General features: G+C 32.2%; 1 long non-coding RNA gene across 1 annotated transcript; it reads right to left on the reverse strand.

Moving 5' to 3' along the window:
• Positions 1-3,181: 3,181 nt before the first annotated feature.
• On the reverse strand, positions 3,182-7,338 carry LOC110927901. The gene is made up of 7 exons (XR_002585990.2): positions 7,238-7,338; positions 6,936-7,001; positions 6,142-6,221; positions 5,047-5,097; positions 4,784-4,943; positions 4,475-4,596; positions 3,182-4,387 (listed from the first exon to the last, which is right to left on the reverse strand). It is a non-coding gene; the product is annotated as an uncharacterized LOC110927901 (long non-coding RNA).
• Positions 7,339-12,332: the final 4,994 nt, after the last annotated feature.

The raw sequence follows: 12,332 nt of genomic DNA on the forward strand, positions 1-12,332 counted from the left end.
GGCCCAATATTTCGAGGGGCACGTTTTTTATGAAAAAAAACCGATATGTATATATAAAATATATTTTAATCGGGTATATCAATACAAACACTAACATAGGCCCTCTTACAAAACTATTCTTGTGGTTTTAGTTTAGTTATTAACACCTTTGCCATTAGGTTTAGACCTTTATTGAGCCAAATACCTAATTTCGTTAAGGCCTAAGGGCACATTTTTACGAGCTCGAACATGGTACACAAATTCTCAGGGCCGGCTCATGTGCCCAGATTTTATTAAGGATTCTTCATATGGAAATGATGCAGAAATTCAATCTGTTAACTTCAGGGAACACTTAAATAAAAAAACACGTCCGAATAACAACTTAGACCCCATTCAAGATGGTGACCTGATACATGATGATTAACTGCCGACCCCGTTTAACTCAGTGGTTCCAGCAAGAAAATGCCTTGTCTGCTAATCTAAGTGATGCATTTGTGGTTGGTGTTGGTAGATTTTGGTCAAGGGTGTACGATAGTGGGGGCGGGAGGGGGCAGCCGACCCCCCGAACTTTTCGCTCAGTAGTGGAGAGTATGTAGTTTTCGTATAGAAATATTTTGGTATATACGTTTTTGACCCCCCGTGTTATAGAAATTTTTTTGTGTGTCCGTTTTCGACCCCCGGTCGGAAATCTCAAGCTTCGCCACTGATTTTGGTGTAAAGATGTTATCTTATACATATGAAATGCCAGCAGCACTACAGTCTCATGGAGGAGGAGATAGATTTGGTTGTCAGAACAAAGCCATTTGCTAGAAAATGTAAATAGTTCATCTTCACAAGTTATTTATTGTAAATTGAATTGAAAAAGCTAGGAGTTAGGAATCTACTGCCTAGAATTCTGATCTCATTGTTTTTAATGTGAATATGATAGCAATCGCTCAGGTAGTGAATAACATGTTCTGATTAGTACTATCCAACAACAATCAGGCCACACTATGTGTTATTATTATTATTATTGTTGTTGTTCTCTTCCTTCCTTTTGTTTTAATATCTTGTTGATTCAGAAGCTGAAGATACATTTGTACAGAAATTTGTTCTGAAACAAAGGAAGCAACTCATGTTAGGATCGGGTGTCTGGTCATACCTGACTGAATCTGGTTAACTCTGATTTGTGTTGATTGTAATCAGTTTCTGGTCGTACAGCAGCTTCTGTTGACTTTCATTGACCAGCCGGTTGTTAACCTTGACAGAGTGGGCTGTAAACTGATCACAGCAGCTGCTGATGATCCTCGGCACTACACACACAAACATGAATTGCACAGAAACTAACTTAAAATGAAATAATGACACTAGAATTTACATGGTTCCGTCCAAGCTGACCAACATCCATGGCTGCACTGGGAGTCTATCTTTGTTGGGAGCTTAATGTTTGGCACAAGATGCAAAGCCCACGCATCACGTACATGAGGCGGAATGTATTTATACAAGTTTTTATTTCATTTCTAATAAGTTTCTACCATCAGGTGCCCAAGATAATTCGAATACTTTTGAATATTTTTATAAAATAAATATAGTTGTTTATATTTATTTCAAACATCGAGAATCTGAATATATTTATAATATAAATATAGTTGTTTATATTTATTTCAAATCTCAAGATTTCGAATGTTATTATAAAATTATTCATTTCAGAAGTCTAAACGAAGTACAATGCATTACCGTAAGATTATAACACATAATATTATCCGAGTTATTACAGTAACAAACAAAAACAAACGAGGTCGATTCCTAACAAGCGTATAACTATATAATTATTTTTGATAATTATCCACCAGACACACACGATATTACTATTTCGGCCACACGGCGTTTATATACATATACATCTACAATTACACACACACACACACACATATATATATATATATATATATATATATATATATATATATACATATGTATGTCTACATCTTACGAAACACTATGACGAGTGGTATTATTATTCGACAATGTATATGGCGACTGATTGGAAAAATGCGTAAATCCATTATACGAGTTTACAAAATATTTTTTCATCTAAATACTCGTTACGTATACGTATTTCTATTCACGACACTAACACGACTTCGTAAATATATTTATATTTATATATAAATATATATTATAAATCACTCGAAAACTAAGTCGTTTCCGAGACTTGGTATTTATCCCGATTATAAATGGGATCAAGCAACCATACACGGTTATTTCAAATCAAGATAACAACACTTTCATAGGATTGTATGGTCAACGATTCGGTAGAACTCGTTAACACATAGTTTAGCTACGTCATTTTATAGAAACTTATAAGTTATTCCTTGAGAGGAGTGCTATAGTTGCATGCTAGCAAGTTCACGTTCTTGGAACGACATCATGGAATCATATTAAGCTAGCTTTGCACAAGGATATCGATGTGAGTTCATAACCCCCACCATTTACGGTTTTACATGTTTATAAATGTTTTCGGGTGTGGAAAGACATGCAACTTTTGCAAAAGTAAACAATATTTCGATGAATGAAAATTCATATTTCTAAACCATGTTGCAAATGAATTTCAACAAACTCAAATGGTTTACGAAAGGTTTATGCAAAACATACAGGTTTTACAAAAACATAAGCATTTTAAGAAACATGCATGAGCTACAGACTAGTGACGGGATTGTCCTAGTTACGACGGGACTGGGTTGTCCTTCATACAAAAAAGGGGACTGGTTTGTCCCGCTTACGAACAACGGGACTGTGTGTCCTGCATACAACTTAAGGACTGAATTATCCTACATACAACTTACTTATGGCCTACATACAACTTAAGGACTGGATTGTCCTACATACAACTTAAGGACTGGATTGTCCTACATACAACTCATAGGCTCATGCGGGCATGTTGTCATTGTCATATGCGGACATTGACGGTTACACAAGTTTTACAAACATAAAACTTTACAAATACAAAGTTTTACAAACATAACGCTTTACACATACAAAGTTCCACAAATACAAAGTTTCATATAACATGCCTAACATGCCGAAGAAAATGATTTTTATTTCGTTTTCTCAACAATATTTTAAACCGGTTATCAAAAAGATTTATTTCAAATCTTTTTCAAACAAACTATGAACTCGCCAACTTTATGTTGATTTTTCGCATGTTTCTTTCTCAAATTACATTTTCAAAATTATGGCACGGTTGGAATAGGAGAACCATGGGGATTCGAGTACTTAGTGGGCGTTCATTTCTTAGAAGTCTTAGCATTAAATACTTCCGCTGTGCAGCAATGAAGATTACAGTCAGATCACACCAACTCTGATTTTAGCTGGTGTGATATTCATTGACCAGCAGGTCGTCAACCTTGACAGAGTGGGTGGTAAACTGATCACAGCAGCAGCTGCAGCTGCCGATGATCCTTGGCACCACAAACATGAATTGCACAGAAACAAACTTAAAAAATATGAAATAAAAATGACACAAGAATTTACGTGGTTAGGTCCAAACTGATCAACATCCACGACCGCACTAGGGAGTCTATCTTGTTGGAAGCCTAATGTTTGGCACATGATATAACGATTAGTATTACATGTGTATTATAGTATATGTGACCTATTAGAATAATGGTATATATAAACCTAAGTATGTAACTGTCTTGATAAGGTGTCGTTTGACTTGGTAGTTATGCCCAAAGTCAAAGGGGTATGTCCTTTAGTCGCACCAATTCGATAGGTATAAATAGGATGGATTTTATCATTTGTTAACTTGCTGCTTGATAGTTATAAACAACCTATGTTAGTTTCTTTCATACGTCAGAATGTGCCACTGTGTCACTTTGGTGGTTTTCAAAATCACAACAATTATGGTTTTCCGGGATACTAGTCTACGACCTTGGCCAAACATGCCGCGCTTCCTAAATGGGAACGTGCCACAGTATCACCGTCTTTTTCATTTAGAATCTTATTAACAACAAACGCTGCAACCTACGTGCATATTCAAAATTATAAGTAAAGGATTAAGATTGTCAATTTTAGGTTTTTTCATGTGGCGCATGGAGGCAATAGGGCCCAGGCCGCAGCGTGAGGCCGCACAAGCGCACGCATCACCTACGTGAGGCGCAATGTATTTATACAAGTTTTTGTTTTATTTTATTTCTAATAGGTTTCTACCATCAGGTGCCCAAGAACTATCTATATATGAATTAATATATAAACGACTTATACGTACAGCCCAAAATGTTATATGTACGACGCCATGATGCACAAAATCTTCCCATGTACAAGAGCGTGTCTCATGCCTGTGCCTCCAGCCGTTTTTGACGCCTATACACCCATCGCCTCAAGCCGTCACAGAGCCTTGTGCCTTGCTGCAACTCGTGCCTACTTACTACACATAATGGGGTAGCATATATCATAAATTTCTTTATTCCAAAAACAAATACCTTGTAAACATTACTGTGAAAATATTTCAAACCTTATGTCCAGGAAATATTCTGACTGAATGATTTTCCCCGATCTTGCAAACATATATCATCATATCAGTTGAGCCCGAGGCAAACGTGCGATTCGTCTGCCAATCAACATCCAGAATCGAACCTACCAGTTTTTGGCATGTGGTATTTAGTTTTAGATTTTAAACAAGGGCAATTATTTGTCGCATTAGATATATAAATAATTGTACCTGAATGGAATCTGAATTGTTGCATCATTCATTAGCATTTGATATATATAAATAATATCCAGATGTTGAATTAAAAGTGATGTGAATGAACTATTGAATTACCGTTAATGTGTTGCTTGATTATGTGTTCACTCTCAGTTTGGTGCTTTAACATCGTCATCCACCAACCAACGTGAAACGCAAAACCAGATGCTACTAGTTCTTTAAATCGCACACATGAGAATCCTTCAATTAGTATCTCATTGTGCTCTACCCATGTAATCTGATTATAAAGAAAACAGGCACCTAGCATGTTAAAACTTTCTGCAATCTTATATCCATTTAGAACAATATATTTAGTTGAATATATAGAAATATTTTCGTACCTTAGAGCGGGCAGCCAGAAGGCTTTCGGTAGTACTTCAAACCAGGGCGATCTGATAGCACATCAACAATATTTACTATCTACTTGTATGTATAAACTTAATACAAAAACCTAATGTTAATGGGTAAAGCTAAAGGCCTAACCTTCACATGTAGTTTCTATGAATCAAATAAGCAAGAAAACATGAAACTTTAATTGAAGCAATGATAAATTCAAGATAATTAAGGGATTCGTGATAGATGAGCTAAATCACCAGAACAATACATATTGTTCCCAAATGCATTGATGCTTGTACAATATAACATTTAAGTTATAAGTCATGTCAACTTTATCCTCAATCAGCATCATACTTTCATGATCAACTAGAAGACCACTATAAACTTAGGTCATTTACTTGCTTCGTTGTGCTTAATTTGTCATAAAATATTTGTGGAGTCCAAGGTCTCTTATGAATTAAAACAAGATTCAAGACAATGTGAACAAAAATTTGAAGGTTTCTTGTTAGGCTATAGAGAATTCAAACATGACAAAAAAAAGAAAAAGAAAAACTTCAAGCTGCCGTTATAACTAGTCATACAAGTGAAGTAACTAATTCAAGCTTTGGTTATATATATGTGTGTGGTTTTCAAATGAATCTGCCTTAAAATCAGAACAAGCACATGAGATTTATTAGTTTTACAACTATGCATATGGTTTAATTCATAGGCGAAGTTTAAGAACACTTCTTGCATCCAAAAGAATAGTAACAACTTCAAGTGGATTCTTATGTAAAGTGTCACTGGACCTGACGCTTCCGATGTAAAGGGTTGTGTTGGTATATTCAAACATGCGTTTGCTTGAAACTACTCGTCTCCTTGCAATCTACACTTTTCTAATAGTGAGTGATACTCTCCACTTTTCATATCCGCAAATAAAAAACTTCAAGTGTGAGGAGTAGGAAAATGACGTAGGACATTTGCGAGAAGCTAATGAAAAACATTATGTGAAAACGAGATAATGTGATACCCATATCAAACTAATGAAAAACAATACCAAGATAAAACAATTGCGAGAAGCTCCAACTAATGGATGTATATACAAAGGAATGAGATTTTACCATATAGGCAGAAGTTTATTTCCGAGACAACCAATTCCAACCAAAGGTTCTTTTCAGGGTCAAATCCTACAAAAAAAGATCTGTGGAAAATGATTCAAGAACACAATAAGAAAACAACAATAAAATCCGAAGCTACAATTGTCCCAAAACACAATAACTAAGTTCCGAATTAAAAAATACCATCCCATTACCATAATAACTCCCATATTTATCCAAGCCACAATAATCAAAATATGTGTAACAATTGATATAAATGTATTAATGTAATTTTCAATATAAAGACCCCCATATGACTTTATGTAATATAAGGAGTAAACACAAGAACCAAAAAAGCTTATACAGGTAAGAATAACAAAACACAAACAAATAACAAATATTATGTTGTTAGAAACAAAAAAAAAAGTTTTATTTCCAATATTTATTATTATGATCCGTTACATTAAATTCGATTACAAAAATAAATAGACATAAATTTAGGTACTAGCTCTTAAAGTCATTTTAATTGAATACAAAAAAAGATATGTTTATACATAAATACTTACCTTTTATTTTCAAGAATGAATCTTATTTTACTCACACTCTTAACAAAGTCCATATGAAACCCCCTCGAATGTTTCATTCAATTTTATTAATAAATATGTGTGCATGTGTGTGCATATATATATATATATATATATACATACATATACATACACACACACACACATATATATATATATATATATATATATATATATATATATTCATTTAGTAGTTAAATTAGAGAAAGTACTATGAGGAAATAAAATAAGTACCTGTAATTTAATATAGGATACATCCGTGGAATTCCACAATAACAACCACATGTGTTTACTTCTTTCCTAAATCAAATAAAATATTCAGAAAACCATAAAATAACATCAAGAGCTAATGGTATATATTCATGTCTGGTGTAATGAAATAATCGCTATGCCTTTAAATATCAATTCACATCCTGTTAAAAAGATCACTTAAAAGATTAAATCAATCACAAACACACAAGAGAGAGGACAATTATGCTAAAAAAATTAAGAAAATATACATAAACATATATGCATATATATAAACACTTATGTACCTCGTTTAGCAATGGAAGAGCTTTTCTACATGCAAAGGTCGATAAGCAATTGTAAGCACCGCTCTATTCTTGCACAAAGTAGATGGATCAACCGGATAAACATAGAAAGGGAGGAAGGGTATGAGCTTGTACTTATAAAAAGTAGGGTTGGTGGGTGAGGGAGGGAGGAGATATGCTACAGCTAGTGACAGGTTGTCTGTCGGATTGAAAGGTTGTCCAACCACATCCATGTGTTAGTCAAATCGTATATTGGTAATGTGTATCATATTATTTGTATACCATTACAATACTACACGCGTTTAAGGTGGTTTTAAATATCCGAATTTGATCTTTAGTATTCCTCATTATAAATAAATTAACGTGTTTTAGATTTAAATGTCCACGCTATATTATTTATCAAATAAATCGTTAATTCATATTATTTAACAACTATTTAACCTGCACTTGCAAATATTTGAGTCGATACGATAATTGTGAGGGCAAAAACCATGTCACTAGACGTCAAGACCACGATATATATATATATATATATATATATATATATATATATATATATATATATATATAGGGTTAGGTTCATGAGTGAACAACATCCTTGTTTGTGAACAGAGTGAACTAATCTCAGCCATCCATTTGTTTTTTTGATTAAAATGATAGGATTGTAATATTATCTTTAATTTTCATTAGTTAGATTTAAATCATTTTGTTTTAATTCTTGATTTCAGTTTCATGTTTCCTATTTTGTAGAGATTATACATTTTCTGATGACATATTTACATTTTCTCATTTTCCAACTTTCCTTGGATGATTCCTATTTTGTAGAGATTATACATTTTCTCATGACATATTTACATTTTCTCATTTTCCAACTTCCTTGGATGATGATTCTGTTATTAATAATTAGTAGGGCATGCGGAGTTTGCAAAAAAGCAACGAATTTTTTTTTTTATTTTGTCCCAATGGCCTCTCAAGTTAATATGGGAAGTAAGGTAAACTAATCTTTAACACCGGATCTTCTCTTCTAATAAGAATATAAAAAAATTTTGCATCAATAGCATTCATAATTTTTTTATTATATAGTTTAGAATACAAGGGGTATAAATTTAAAGTTAAGAAATCATCAGTAAGATTTTCAATTGAGTTCAGTTTACTAATAAGATTGTAAAGATTTTGCCATATGTTTTTTTTAATAAAAAGATAAATGTCATACCGTATACAAGCACCAACACCATCTGGTAATACGCTAAAACTTGTTTCTTTTTAATTCTTTTTGTATAAATAGTTCGAATATTAGACATCAAGTATGAAGATAATTATATGTAATAATGTGTCTTTTCCCTAAAAAAATTTTCATCTTTTGTTCAATACATTCCATTCATAGTGTTGTTATACATATATGTACTTTTTAATTTCATGTGTACGTATGGGTATAAAAAAAGATATACATATGTGTATAAAACAATTTGGCTAAATAGAAACTGTGTATAAAATATACACAAACAGAACTAATAAATGGTTTATACACATATGTACTTGTATTGGATACTCAAAGTACATGTATGTATTATTTAAATTACATATGTACACATGTGTATTAAACGGATATACGTATGTGTATAAAACAGGTTGGCTGAATAGTAATTGTGTTTATTTTTAATTTAATAAGTTAATTAATTGTTGAGAGAAATGAAGAGAGAAAATGTCATTAAATATTTAATTGGAAAGAGAAGTAGTTAACCATCTACATTTAGACCATAGGTAATGGTTAATGCCCACTAAGAGGCATTTTTCACCACATCATTATCATAATGCCCTGTCATTAAATATTTAATTGGAAAGAGAAGTAGTTAACCATCTACATTTAGACCATAGGTAATGGTTAATGCCCACTAAGAGGCATTTTTCACCACATCATTATCATAATGCCCTTTTAAAAAAGGTGTAATGGTTAATGCCCATTTCATTTATTACTTTCCATTATTTTTCTTCTCTTTGGGCATTGTTATAGAAATGCCCCTTACTCTTCATGCCCCTATAATGCCCATGAGTAATGGTGTAAGGGCATTATCAAAGTCTTTCATGCCCTTATAAAGCCCCATTACATATGGTCTTATACACTTTTTATTTATTTTCTACACATAAATAATTAGAAAATTACCATTATTATAAATCTCAGGATCTCCTAAATCAATGGTAAGTATTTAATGTTACTATAAGGGTACATTGGTAAATCTAATAGGTCATTAATTTGTAGTCTTCCTCTTTAATAGCTAACTACATTAAATTTTTTGTAACTTATCTTCAAAATATATATTTTTTTCAAAAAAATAAAATAAAATAATTTAAAGTGTAGAATAAATTACGAGTTGTGTAGGATAAATTACAAATTGTGTAGGATAAATTTCAATGTGTAGGATGAATTTAGAAATATGTTAGAAAACTTTTGATGTGTGTAGGCAAAAAAAAGTTAGTGTGAAGGATACTAGTCTTTATGACTAATTAATTAGTAAAAAATGATAATAAATGAGATAAGTGAAAAAACTATTTAATGTTTTATAAAATTACCCTTTGTTCTTTTCCTTCTCAATTAAATTTTCTTCTCAAATGAACCTTCCCCTATATATATATATATATACACTTAACAAAAGACAAAAATATACATATTTAACAAGTATGATATATATATATATATATATATATATATATATGTTACAAACAATTCTTAAAAATATACATTATTTTTAAGAAACGTTAAAGTATATTCTACAAGAAATATTCTACAAGAAATATAATTCCGTAAAAACCACAAAAATCATAAGAAATGATTTTAACCACTAAATATAAAATACATGGGTATTTGTACCAAAATACACAAATGTGTGCCAAAGTGTACATTTGGTGAAAATACAAGATTTCCAAGTATTACAACTATACTTATACCAAATAATAGTGAGAATATTATTTAACAAAATATGAAATAAAACCATACATGTTTATATTGAGAAATAAATATAAATATACTCCTACTTTGACTTGGTCAAAGGCACACAAATACAAAAATTTATGAAAAAGTATAAGTATACAAATACAAGAACCAAGTTAAAAATATATAACTTTTAACACTAATCGAACTTGGAAAATATATATATATATATATATATATATATATATATATATATATATTATTTGAGAATATATATACAAACACTCCTAGAATGTGATCAAGGATGGCATGAAACACGAATATATATTCTATGAAGATAAAATATATGCTAACGACATCAACAAGATAAATGTGTGAGACACGACTACAAGGGGCTCGGCCCTACACATGTCAAGGACACGTACATAACACTCGTGCGAGGCACAAAGTCACAAGAGGGCTTGGCCCATTCATACAGCACGCGATCATACAAATATATATTTGTGAAATTTATGTTAACAACTTATTAATTTATCAATCTACCATCATAAACTAATAAGCAAGATTTCCATACAAATAAATACAAGTCTTAATACACATTCAAGATGAGAGACTTGTACATAGTTACACCTAGACCTAAATGTCTAATGAATTTAGGACACTTGTAGGTTGTGTTACTAACCAAGGAAACCGCACAGGATCATTAGCACGCATTTACGGACGCAAGTTGTGAGTTCATGTCCCCTCTTTTAAACGCTTTTCAGTTTTTAATGTTTCGAGGGAGATACATGTACAAGTGGTATGATAAACTAGGGAATGAATCAACTTAGATCATGTGCGAATAAGGTTGAACTTAAGCACCATTAGTCACATTTAGATGGAGGAACGAAAGGGGTAGATCTATTTGGTTTTGGCGAGCCCCACTCTTAGTCCGTGAGACTGTGGGAGTGCTTTTGTGTCCTAGTGGAGGGTAATCGACACATAATTCGTCAAGGGTTGGATTGGTTCCTATGTTGGCACACATATTAATGTCCTTGCAAAACATTAATGATTAACTATTTCATTGACGCTTTTACATACCAGATTTCATACAAAAATATTCGAAACGTTTTAAAGATTCATTTGATACAATTAAAACACGTGAATTCACCAACTTTGTTGACTTTTAAACTTACATGTATTTCAGGGAATTAGTGGGACTTTTCACTTCAAAAGAAAGTGGTCACAAGATTTGTAAACCAAGATGAATGCCAAACTTTTGGAGGCTTTGTCCGTTATATACCGCCTCTTGCGGAAATATAGTGGCCAAATCCTTGATCTTTAAAACTACATTTTGTTGGAAATATTTTTCATGAATTATTACATTTGAAGGTTATACACAATATACTAAATTCTTGGTGTTGTAACATTTGAATCCATCTATAACATTGGCATGTTTGGTTTGTTTTCATCATATAGCTGGTTTATTTTATCGTATGCAATGAGAATCAATTATGGTCACACCTCGCCCTTCAGCCTAAGAGAGGGTGTGACAAATAAACGTCATAATGATCATGTTAAAACACTGATGATGTTTAATCAGTTAAGGCTGCCCATGGTTATGTATGACTATGCTTGAAGAATTATGGCTTTGTACGAAGCGTATGACCGTGTTTGATAAGTATGGTTATGTATAATAAATATAACCATGTTTGACTTAAAAGATGTTTGGATACATAATCACAGTGCTAGTTATAATCTAAAACTCATGTTGAAGAAAGTAGAGGTGAATCAAGAATGTGGTACGAGTGTGAGACACATCTTTCCAGTTAAGTTTAGCTTCCGCTCTTTTATGTTAGCATCCACAATGGTGGTCATCCATGATAGTAGTCTAGGCTTTTAAGTGTTCTAGGAATGGGCTATGGTATCTCCCCCTTCGTACATTGGTACATTAAAATCTTACTAATGACAAACGCTGCAACCTGCATATGCAAGTTTATAGAAGATTATCAACAAGTAAAGTGTTAGAAATTCTACGTGAATATTAGTTCTTTTATATCTCAAACTTTTCAAACAAAAAAGTTATTTAAAATACAATGAGTAAAAGAAGTTGAGAGGTGTTAATTTGAGTTTAAAAAAAGGGTATATGTAAAGTGTTAGTAATTCTATGTGAGTATTAGTTCTTTTTTTTTT

The sequence above is a fragment of the Helianthus annuus genome, chromosome 3 (assembly GCF_002127325.2).
Source record: "Helianthus annuus cultivar XRQ/B chromosome 3, HanXRQr2.0-SUNRISE, whole genome shotgun sequence".
NCBI lineage: Eukaryota > Viridiplantae > Streptophyta > Magnoliopsida > Asterales > Asteraceae > Helianthus > Helianthus annuus.